Here is an 11,290-nt window from a genome sequence, read left to right on the forward strand (position 1 = left end):
CAGGTTTATTCCTCAGAAGGTAGGGATAGGGGAAATGAGCCAGAATCCTGGGCTAATGTTCTCACCATTGGACTGCAGCCTTAGCCCGTTCCCCTCCAGAGCAGATGTTCCTGTAAGCAGCACACTGTAGGGTGTGACGGAGAAAGTTTGCATGAGCTGAGTGGCTACAAGGGACAGGCCTGTCCATCTATCCAGGCCAAAAATGTTACTTGTATCTTGTACCTTTGAACCTGGAGGGGGAAATTCTAGTTAGACAGAACGTAGTAACCCACGGTTTGGGAATGGGGCCAGGATGCCAAAGAAAGACCCTTCCCCTAATGAAAAGCACAGTGGGATTTCATTGACCATGGGTGGTCAAGAGGTCAGTTTTACATCTAATCTGAAAGACAGTGACTCATTATACCAAGCCGGCGCTGCATGCCCCGAGTTCCTGGTTCCCCACAGCATTTTCATCTTCGGCAATGACCCACAAGGAGATGTGTGAAGTGGGGAGGAGGTGAATGTGTTTATTTGTGACTGATGGCTTGGAAGACCCATTGGTTCATCTAGTTTGTCCTCAGGTATTTTACAGGCATTCAAATGACATCAGTGGCAGGTGCCTGGATTGCTGTCAATCCTGAATTAAGAAAGAAAATGCCCCAATTTCCTTTGGCGGGCTGCATCTATGATGCTTTAGGAAGCTCCCAAGGGAACTGGCAACATCTGGTAATACAATTTTACCCACTTGTTCTAAGACAAGTGTGTGTGTCTTGGGAGGGGGATTCTGGGGTAGAGTCTACACCAATCAACTGAAGGGGCAAGAATACCTGATCTATGAGTGTAATAATCATCATCGTCTCTAGCTCTTAGAGAGCACATCAATAGATCTCACAGTGCTTTATAAAGAAGGCCAACATCATCCTCCACACCTCTTTCACAGATGGTAAACTGAGGCACCGAGAAACGACCTGACTTGCCCGAGGTCACCCAGTGCACTGCGAATAGATCCCAGATCTCCTGAGTGCCAGTCCACTGCTCTAGCCACTAAGTGACTGCGAGAGCAACTATGTGTAGATGATTGCCCCATAGTTAAGAGCCGCAGTTGCCCCTCCCCTCCCTACCGCTTGCCATTTTCCTTCACCACGTCTCGACGTGCCACCTTCCGTGGCCCGGCATATTGAGATGGTACGACTGGTCCAAGATCCTGTTGGGGTTAGTAGACTCCACCCCCTTCCTCACTGGGCTGGGCCAGCAGATAGAGTTCTGCTTCTCTCCAAGAGCTCCAATACCCCGCAAAGATTTACAAAATCAGCTGGGATAACAGAGCTCCAGAGCCTCCCCCGCATCTGCTGGGAACCAGTGAGCACCTCTCACTCACCATCCCAGCACGATATTTGCAAGGGTTCTGGGTGAGGGGAAACCAGAGAGATGGCCAGATGACAGCACAGAGTGATTGCTCTTAAAACCTGCTTTCCAGTCGCTCCCGCGTAGCCAGGAAAGCTAGGTCTGGATCAGCCGCCAAAACAAGGGGAGTATTCCTTCCAAGAGAGCGCTGTTTGCTTCATCCAGCCCAGCCAAGAACAAGACAAGCCAGGCAGCTGGCAGACACACACAGGCTGCTCCACTAGCCACAAGCGCTGAGGTGGAAGTGAGTCAGCCCCGCTTGCCTGGACCCAAGGCATTGCGATGAGCCGGGAAGCTTGAGAGCTCCATCTCGTGGGATTTCCATGAGCACTGTCTAGCTTTCCAATGCAAGTGGAAGGAGGGGGCTGCCCGGCTAGGCTTGTATGCAGTGATGCTGTCGCCGTGTTGGCAAGGGCTGTGCATTTTGTTCTGCATGTCTGTCTTTGGAACCAGCCCTTATCTGACACTAGCAATGCAGGCATGACATTGGCCTGGTATGACACAAAAGGGCCAAGCTCAGATGTGGTGTAAGCCGGTACAGCTGCACTGGTTTCAACCGGACTGTCATCGCTTTACACCAAACCTGAACGTGGTCTGGACAAAAAGGAAGAATCACAGCAGACTAGATCAGGGCAGAAGGCATATGAATTTTGTTACCCTTATGGCATTATAGTCAATGCGCCAGTTCAAGATAGATTGGGACTTATATTATAAGCTCCTAGTTATCCGTTGTTTGTAACTTTCTTTAAAAAAAAAGAAAAGAAAAGTCACCTTTATGGCTGGCCTAGCACCAAAGATGGTAGTTGATTTTTTTCAGACAGGTGAGGAGTTACAAGAATGTTATCTTTCTTAGTGTAATAAAACCTAACCCTTGCATGCACAAGAAGTAAACAACGATTGAACATCATAACCTGAAATTTACCAATTTAAAACTGTTTGAGGACAAAGTTTGTAAAATGCCAAAAATAAATACAAAGCCAACAGATATTCACACTTGGGGAGAGTCAGTCTGGCACACATGTAGCAGGAAATTTCCTCTGACTTCAAAGTTATGTTACTAGTCACAGGACTAGAGATTAACACATACAGTTAAGGTTGTCCAGAGTTACACTGGGGCAATTTTGAGTTGCTGTTTCAATGGGAATGGCCAGAACTGCATAAGGTTTTGACTATGCATCTTTGGAATTAGAGCGAACTAAGTACAAAGATTAAAACACGAATCTCCTCTTCTTCCCTTATAAAACAGGGAAATTAAGTACAAATCTGCTATGAATGCAACACTAAGTTTACATTTTAAACACTCAAAATTCAGGCAATGCAAAAGTTAAGGAGAGTGGACCACCACAGTTACAGCAATTTTATGCTAACACAACTCCATGGATTTCTAGGTCCGAGATTCTCAGGTGTGATTTGAAATCAATTGAGTTAAACCAATGGCAAAGGATATGTGGACACCCTTAAGCTGATGTAAACTTGGCTTCCATTGATTTAGTTTAAATCAATTCTACATAGAAAAGTCACACCAGTTTAATGTGTCATTTTAAATTGATTTAGTTAAACCTGGTGCAAAAGGCTGTCTGGACACTTATTTTGGTTTAAACCAGGCTGATTTCAGTTAGGAACAAATTTAAACTAAACCAAAACAAACCACACACTTGAACAGAAATAAGTGGCCCTCTGGGGTTTTGCACCAGTTAAAAGGTGATTTATGTTTACCCTGGACAACTTCTGTGTGTTGACAAGACTTCAGAGTAACCTTAACTGATACGCAAGTGGAGGGTCTGGCCTAGAATGTGTAAGCCACCCTCGCTCAGTTGAAGTAAACGGAGCTGTGACAATTTTGATCAGTTGAGGATCAATCCGGTCCTTCAGATATGGGGCCAAATTCTGCCCCAGCAACACTGATGTAAATCTGGAGCAAACCTCACTGATATCATGCTCACTGGAGGGGGGGAAAGACGGATGGTTCTTAAAGGAACAATGAATAAGCATGAAATCTATGACCGGTTTTGATTGAGGTCCAGGTGCAGTATGATGATGAAGCTATGGCCTCTGCTGGTGCAGGAGCGTGATCTATAAACAATCTGTCAGATAACTCGAACATGAAGCCAAGCAGCCGCTTGGATAGAATCCCAGAAGATCCAGGAGAGCAACAAGGGAGCGAAGGAAACATACACAGACAAGCCAGCCATGCCGGGTGAACCGAACTCTCACTCAGGACCTGTGGAGCCACAAGGTGTCAGTAGACAGCGAGGAATGGCTGCTGCAGTGAGAAAGCAAGCACCGACAGACCCATCCTCGGGCGGGCACCGGACGTACGGCTGCGTTACCTGCAGCCGTGTTCAAGGCCGGGTCCTGAAAACCGTTTCCGGACGTGACAAATATCCCTCGGGAGACAGACCTCAAGCAGGTCAAAGAGCTGCACTGCAGGACAGGGCTTACCATTCGCAGGGCTGTACCGATGGGGCCTTGAGAAGCGTGGTGATAGCCAGGAGGGCAGGGAGCATGGCAATAGATTTCTCCCACCTCTGGCACTAGGTCCAGAGGAAGGCAAAGCTGTGCCATCTTGTGCAGGTGCTAGTTTCCCAGAAGCCCCTCGGCTTGCTCTGTGCCTAAAACCCAATATGTGCTGGGCCAGAATGAGATCCAGTTCAGATGCTTTTAGTCCCGGGAACTGCACCAAGTGTGTGCAGAGACCCAGCCAGCTCCGGTTTCTCCTCTTCAGTTTACATGACTGTACAGACTAGGGGAGTTCCAGCCTTGTCTGGCTCCAGCGCGGGCCCTTTTATACAAACAGGGACTTTAGACGAGGGAAGGACTTACAGAGGACAAGTGATCAATACTGAACGACTTTGCCCAAAATGAGGGACTGTCCCTCCTAAACAGGGACATTTGCCATGTGTGCAGTTCTCTCCCTTGAGACGACTTGTACAGCTAATTCCTGTCTGGATGTGTCCCCCCATCGGGATCCCAAGGTCCAAAATCTCCAGGTTAACAGAGTAGAGGCCAGCCCAGGACTTTGGGGCCAGCTGGATCATTAACAGATTTGGCTGAGGAATTGTGCTCAGGGGCGTTGGGCCTTTCGCATAACGAGCAGCCTCCTTTCTGTTCCTTTCTCCATAAAAGTTTCTGCACCATGTGCTTCTTCATGGCCAGAACTGCGGAGCGCTGGGGAAGACGCGATGTTTTCACAAAGAAAATAAATCTGTGGTTTGAAAAAAAGGAAGGAAGGAAGAAAAAGATAAAATATAAACAAAAGAAGTTTCAAAAACTATTCAGAGAAGGAATCAAACCCAGGCTGGAAAAGGAAAACGTATCCAGCAGCTGTACGGAGGCGTTCCAGGGCTTACCTGATTGAACGGGGAAGAGAAAGGAGCTGCGGAGAGGCGTAAGTTAGAGCAAGATCTGAGAGGCTGCAGGAAGCAGCTGGAGCCCAGCTCCTGGGGAAGGCTTCAGAAAAGAGCAGCCCGACCCCCCAGAGAGCACAGGCCCATGAAGAGGGGCCGGCCTGACCCCCCGACTCTAAGGGGGCATGAGTAAGGAGCAGCCAGGAGGGCTGAAATCCTGTGTTTAGCTGGGGACAGCTGAAGCTGGAGCTCGGAGAAGAAAGACTGTGTTTGAAGCCAAGAAAGAGACAGAGCTCAGAAAGCAGGGGCTGTGTCCAGTGGCAGACAGAGGGTAGGAGACTGTGTTTGAAGCTCCTGTTTGTTAATAAACTAGTCCCCAAGAAAGGATGGGTTTCAGGCCTCAGTGGATTTATTGAGCAGGTCCTAGCAGAAGGGAAACTGAGGTGGTTGCTGCAGAAACACACAGGGCCAGAAGGGGGCATTGCAGAATAGGGGCACCTGTGTTTGCCGGAGGTGACGAGGGGACTCGTTCTAGGGAGCTGAGCCAATAGCGTGTTTGAAATATTCACTATTTATTTTTATTGCAGCAGCACCTAGGATCCCTGGCCACGTCCAGACCCCCCTTGTGCCAGGCTCCCTATGGACGCAGAACGAAAGGTTGATTCCAGCCCCCAACAGTGTGCGCGCCTTCCTGTGTACGTTTCTAACAGCATGTTGCATTCTATGCAGCACTGTAGCATCTAAGGATCTCAAAGAGCTGTGCATGCAGCCCTGCCCATGCTTCCTCTATCACGTGTGACACAGCTGGTTGGAGATACGGGGCACAGGAAAGGTAACATCTTGAACTACCTGTGGGTCCAGATACGTAGCTCTGACGTAACACAACATATGCAGTGCAGGTTAATTTTAGAACGAAATGCTGTATTTATACACCATCATGCCTTTCATCCTAGGGCCAAACCTTAATTAACCCACACCACTGCCCTGCGAGGTAGGTAATTATTTAGCTCCATTTCACAGACAGGGAAATTGAGCCCCAAAGAGGTGAAGTGACTTCTCCATTGCAAAGGCTAATACAAAGTCAGTGGAGATTCCTCAGGTTAATACCAGTGTAACTGAGTGTCAGATTTGGCCTAGACTTTCCATGACTCTTGGGAAGGTTACTAGGCTTAGATGACGTTATTGATGTGCATTCTGCACATTTTCTTAATTGCATAGTCTCTCTAATTGATGTTTCAGTTGGACTCTGCAGAGTTCATGGGTCTCTTATTTCTTGTCCAGCCTTTCCCAACAGATAATCGACGAGATGGTCTGATGGGACAGGCTAATTTGGTAATTGACTGATCTTAGATTACTAGCGGTAAATATACCCAATGGCTTGTGAAGGGATGTTAGAATTCTCTGTGGTAACTCAGAACCCCCCACACCTTTCTTGGGTGTCTGGCTGGTGAGTCTTGCCCACATGCTCAGGGTTTAACTGATCACCATATTTGGAGTTGGGAAGGAATTTTCCCCCAGGGCAGATTGGCAGAGGCTCTGGGGGTTTTTCGCCTTCCTCTACAGCATGGAGCACGGCCCACTTGCTGGTGAATTCTCTGCTCTTTGAAGTCTTTAAATCATTATTTGAGGACCTCAGTAACTCAGTCATAGGTCAGGGGTCTATTACAGGAGTGGGTGGGTGAAGTTCTGTGGCCTGCGTTGTGCAGGGGGTCAGACTAGATGATCATAATGGTCCCTTCTGACCGTATAGTCTATGAATCTATGAATTTTTTTAGTGCCTGAATTTTAGATTCTGTTCTGCTCATGCCTACAGGAATGGAATTCTCCTTCCGACAGCTAAACACGTCTCGAGATTTAACTTTCAAGACGATGGACATTGTGTGCGACCTACACGAGTCGAGTATGGCGTTTTGTCCCCCTCTAGTGGCTGAGACACAGAAGAACCTTATGGGGGCACATTGCTCCTGGCTAATGGACCTACATCCAGATTCTCCAAGGTATTTAGACACCTACCTCCTATTGAAACCAGTGGAAGCTAGGAGCCTTTGAGGGTCTTGGCCCTAGTGTTTTAGCTCAAGTGGTAGAGGCTCATGCTTTTAGCATTGAAGGGTCAGGTTGGCTGACAGCCCAAGTGAGGTCAATTACAGTGACCCTTGTTCTGCTCTGAAACGGGCAACTTCCTTTCTCTTACAGCCTGCTCAGAGCACGGGCCGGGCAGGGTTTTTTAAATTAGCAGCGTTCTTCTGCATCCCGCCCCAGCCCTGTCTGTGGACCTATGCTTGACTGCTTGGCATCTGTGGCAGGAGGACATCCTATAATAATCACAGGGTAATCTGGAGCGTTTCAGCTCTACACATCCCTTGGGGTAAAGGGCTGCTTCAGTGCATTGACCATCGCGCAGGGCCTGGAAGTCACAGATTTGTATTAGGCGACCTCAGCATCCTGCCTCGAAGCTGGCCTCCAAAATAGCTGGTGCAGATAGAGTATGAAGAGCATAAAGGCATACTGCCTCCCGAAGAGCAAACAACACAGTCAAGGGGGGAAGAAAGAGGAGACACCTGCATTCCTCCCCTTAGCTGCTTTTCTGCCTGACCCACAGACAGCTCCTGTGTATGACATTCCACAACTGGCTCATGGGCCAGAGTAAAACAGCTGGACCTGCCCCATGCCCCAGGCACATCTCGTCCCTGCTGTTGCACACTGCCCAGAGGAGCGGCCTTGGAAGCAGCTACTCATTTCCCATGACCCCTTGCGAAACGAAATGCATACCCTGCACACTCAGCCCGTGCAATGTCTGCTTCACTTTGGAAAGCGGCACGTGGTGGGCACTGGAACAGCAAAGCAAAGCAGACTCCGAGGCGCACACCTCAGTACCCTGAATGCCTTGCCAGGTGATCCCTGGTTCACAGCACTGCTCGAATCTGAGCTCTAAGCCCGGGTTGGGTTTATGGTTGCCCTGAGTCCTTTTCAGTGCAGTTTGCAAGCAAGAACTGCAGCTGGCTCTCTTGCTTTTCGCCTCGGGCTGTACCTTTAACGTGTGTGGGCAAAGGCCGGCTGCTCGGTGCCATTCAGTTGCAGGCGAAGGAGATGGTGCACGTTCCATCTGGGAGGGAAGGAGCAGATGAACTGCAGGATAAGGTCCTCGGGTGGGTGTCGGAGGCTGGGTGGGGCGCAGCTTTCTGGCCCAGCCCCCTTCTAATAAATATTCATAAATGGAAAATCTGGGTGGAGCCAACGCGCCAGTAAGAAATCAGTTCTAAAAGGTGAGCAAGGGAGTGACAGATGGGGGGGGGGGGGGGGGGGGGGAGATGAGTAATTTCTGCTTCTAAAAGCTCGTTCACAGGGAGCGCAACATGCGTATGCGCAACATGCCTCCGGTGGCACATGACCAGGATTCATCACCGAAGTCGGTTCGCTGGTTGGATCGTTAGCTCCCTCGCCATGGGCCGGATACGGGCAGGGAGCGCGTCATGAACGCTGAGCCATGCCCCCCGAAAGGTGGCTGCAAGATGGAATAAAACACCCCGGGTGTCTCTTCTAAAAATGCTTGCTCTCGTTTTCTTTGAGATGGAACGGCAAATATTCTTTGCTGTTAATATCTGTGCACTGCCACTGTAAATGTATCCCACAGACAGACAGACAGACAGAGCTCTCCATGTTACCTGACAAGTCTCCTCTTGTTTATTGACTTACCCTGTTGCACATATTCTCCCTTGCTCTCTCTGGTATTTCTCGTGAACTCATTTCACGTAATCAGTTTAATTCCTGCCTGGTGCAACTCCCTTCGCTCCCATGGAGTTACGGCTTCGCTGCTGTGCGCTGGACTCTCCCACTGAGCAGTGTGCACACGAAACCCTCTCTGTGCCTGTTCCACAGAGGCTGCGAGGCCGCCACAAAGCCTGGCTCTTTAGCTTCAGCTTTTGGCAAGTCCCCAGTTCAAGCCCTGATAGTAGCCATCGCCTGTAACTCTTCCGACCCCAAGGGCGGTTCCTGCTCACGCCCCCAGCCTTTCTTTCCTTTCATTCGGCTCTCTCGCTCTCTCTTTCTCTTTGCCATTCTTTTTTTTTCTTTCTTTCAGACTCTTCAACCTTCTTTCTCCGCGGTGGACGAACCCTTTGCATTGCATGGGGCTGATATGAACAATCAAAGGCAGGAGACACAAGGAGCCCTGCCCAGGGGGGAAGAGGAGATCTATGGAGCCATGCAGAAGGGGGGCCAGACAGCCATGCAGGCTCCAGCCCCTCTCACTTAAGGTGGGGGATTTTTATTCTTCTCACAGTTCCTCAGATTTGCAGATTTGGGAGGCCTGACCCCCTGCCGGATTCACAGCCCGCTGCCCCACTCAACCCTTGGGGGGGGGGGGGGGGGGGGGGGGGGGGGGGGCGACGACGGACGGACACGACACCATTTATTCACAGTGGAACCTGGATCCAAAGCACACCCCAGTTCGGATGTGGCAAAACACTAATCTGACTGAGGGGGACGTGCAAAAATCAAAATCTCCCTCTGGTTTTGGCTCATTTCCAGTTTCTTGACCTGATTCTCCTGACCTCAGGGAAGAAAGCTGCCCAGGCACAGGAAGTGTTTGCATTGTCCGGCATCCTCCTGCCTCCATTTACCTTCCCATCCCGCCACGGAGGCAAGCAGCCAAAATTAACACGGAGAAGGGGCAAAGCAGAGTCTCTAAAATATCGGCCTCTTGGCGTTCTTGGGAAATCATCCCTAGCAATAATCAGCACAGATGTCCTCAGCAGGGCTGAGCTGAATGTAGGAGTGAACGCCGTGTTATTGGGGGAGCTCCAATAAATGACCTCATGCCGGTAAGGAAGCCAGAAAGCTGCATGTTTCCTTGTCCGAGCCTGGAACTCACAGGCCTGTCTGCTGCAATGACAGCTCCATCCATTCCCGGGGACCACGCAGGAGCCGCCCAGCTTTCAGGCACTTTTATGTTCCCCATCACCGTAGTAACTGAGTGCCTCGTGACCTTTAATGGACCTAGCCTCACACTTTCATGTCAGGCAGGGCAGTGCTATAGTCCCCACAGGACAGATGGGAAACTGAGGCACGGAGAGACTAAGTGACTTACCCAAGGTCATGTAGGAAATCTGTAACAGAGCATGGGACTGAACCCAGATCTCCCAACTCCTATGCTGGTTCCCTAATCACCTGGCCCACCTTCTTCAAGCTGCAATGTCGCTGCAGTTCTGTCCCAGCGGCTCTGCAGCCTTTCCCTTCTCTAGGTTTGATCTCTTGATAGGCGGGTTCAGGAACTTTCTTGTGTATTTTCATTTTTTAAGTCACTGCCACCGACACGGCCGTTCTTCTGCCAAGTTTGTGAAGCCGCTGCCTTCACTACAAGGATGCCACTTGACGACATGGTGTTAGCACAAAAGCAACTGTTTTTCAGCACCCTGACCTGATTTAATACGTGCCTGAGAAGTGAAAAAATCAAGGCCGGCATTTCTCTTTTCATAACTTGTATTCCCCTGTCAGCAGCTCGGGTGAGGTTGTCTGGCCTGTGCCATGCAGGAGATGAAGCCGGACGACTGTGACGATCCCTCCTGGCCTTCGAAATCTACAGACAAGCATCGCTGCTTCTTGCCCGGCCAACAGCACCACAAAGATGAAGGCGTGGTGGGTGCTAACGTCTCTCGTTAATTCTTCCAGTGGCTCCAATATTCTCCGCTCCGCGCTTTGGGAGGGAGCCAGCAATGCAACATCTGCTTCTTCACGTCCGTACACACTCACATCCCCTTTTAATTCTTCACCATATAAAAAGCCAAGCTCCGTCCTGTGACCACACGAGGCCTCGCTGTCCCATGGGCCTGGCCTACCAAACCAGCTGTTTAAGGATGGCATGACATTTAGAAACCGCCGAGGCAAGGGCTTGACGTGGCTGCTCGGCCTCCGTCTCCTGCCAGTTGGGCTAGTCTCTGAGCCATCCGCTTTGCTGCTGCTTTGTCACCCGTCCCACCCTTCTAAGCCCCCCACACCGGTGAGCCAAAGGATCCTGCTGGAGGAATGGGGCCGGAGCACGCTGGCAGGGTCACGTGCAGGCTAGAGAATATGGGTGTCTCCCGCGTTTCCATGTCGGCCGCTTTACTGCTAGGAGGGGCTTAGCAGGCGGGAGCTTTGTGGGGACAATTCATTCCTCAGATTCACTCCCAGATCTGCGGCCAGACCAGGACATTCTTGGCTGCGGTAGATAACGGTGGCTGCAGACACGCAGGTTTGGGCTTCTTCTCATTGTCTAGTGACGGGTGCATTCCACTCCCCCCTTCCATTTCCTTGTTCATCCTGAACAGATTTCTTCCTCTTCCCTCTGCTTCCTCACCACCTTTTCATCTTCACTCCACCCTTTCCCTTTCTCCTCCCATTTCTCCATCTCCCTAACTCTCCCATCTAGACTCAGGGCCCCATCTTTACTCCTCTTCCCTTTGCTTTCCCCCACTTTTTTCTCATACTCCAACTTTTACCCCTTTTCTGCTTCACTTCTCTGCCCCCTTCGTACACCTTCCACCTCTGATTCCATTTCTCCCTTTCCCCCATCTTTGTTTCTT

The sequence above is a fragment of the Emydura macquarii genome, unplaced genomic scaffold (assembly GCF_026122565.2).
Source record: "Emydura macquarii macquarii isolate MOO-44397 ecotype Brisbane River unplaced genomic scaffold, CSIRO-AGI_Emac_v2 contig_2768, whole genome shotgun sequence".
Taxonomy (NCBI): domain Eukaryota; kingdom Metazoa; phylum Chordata; order Testudines; family Chelidae; genus Emydura; species Emydura macquarii.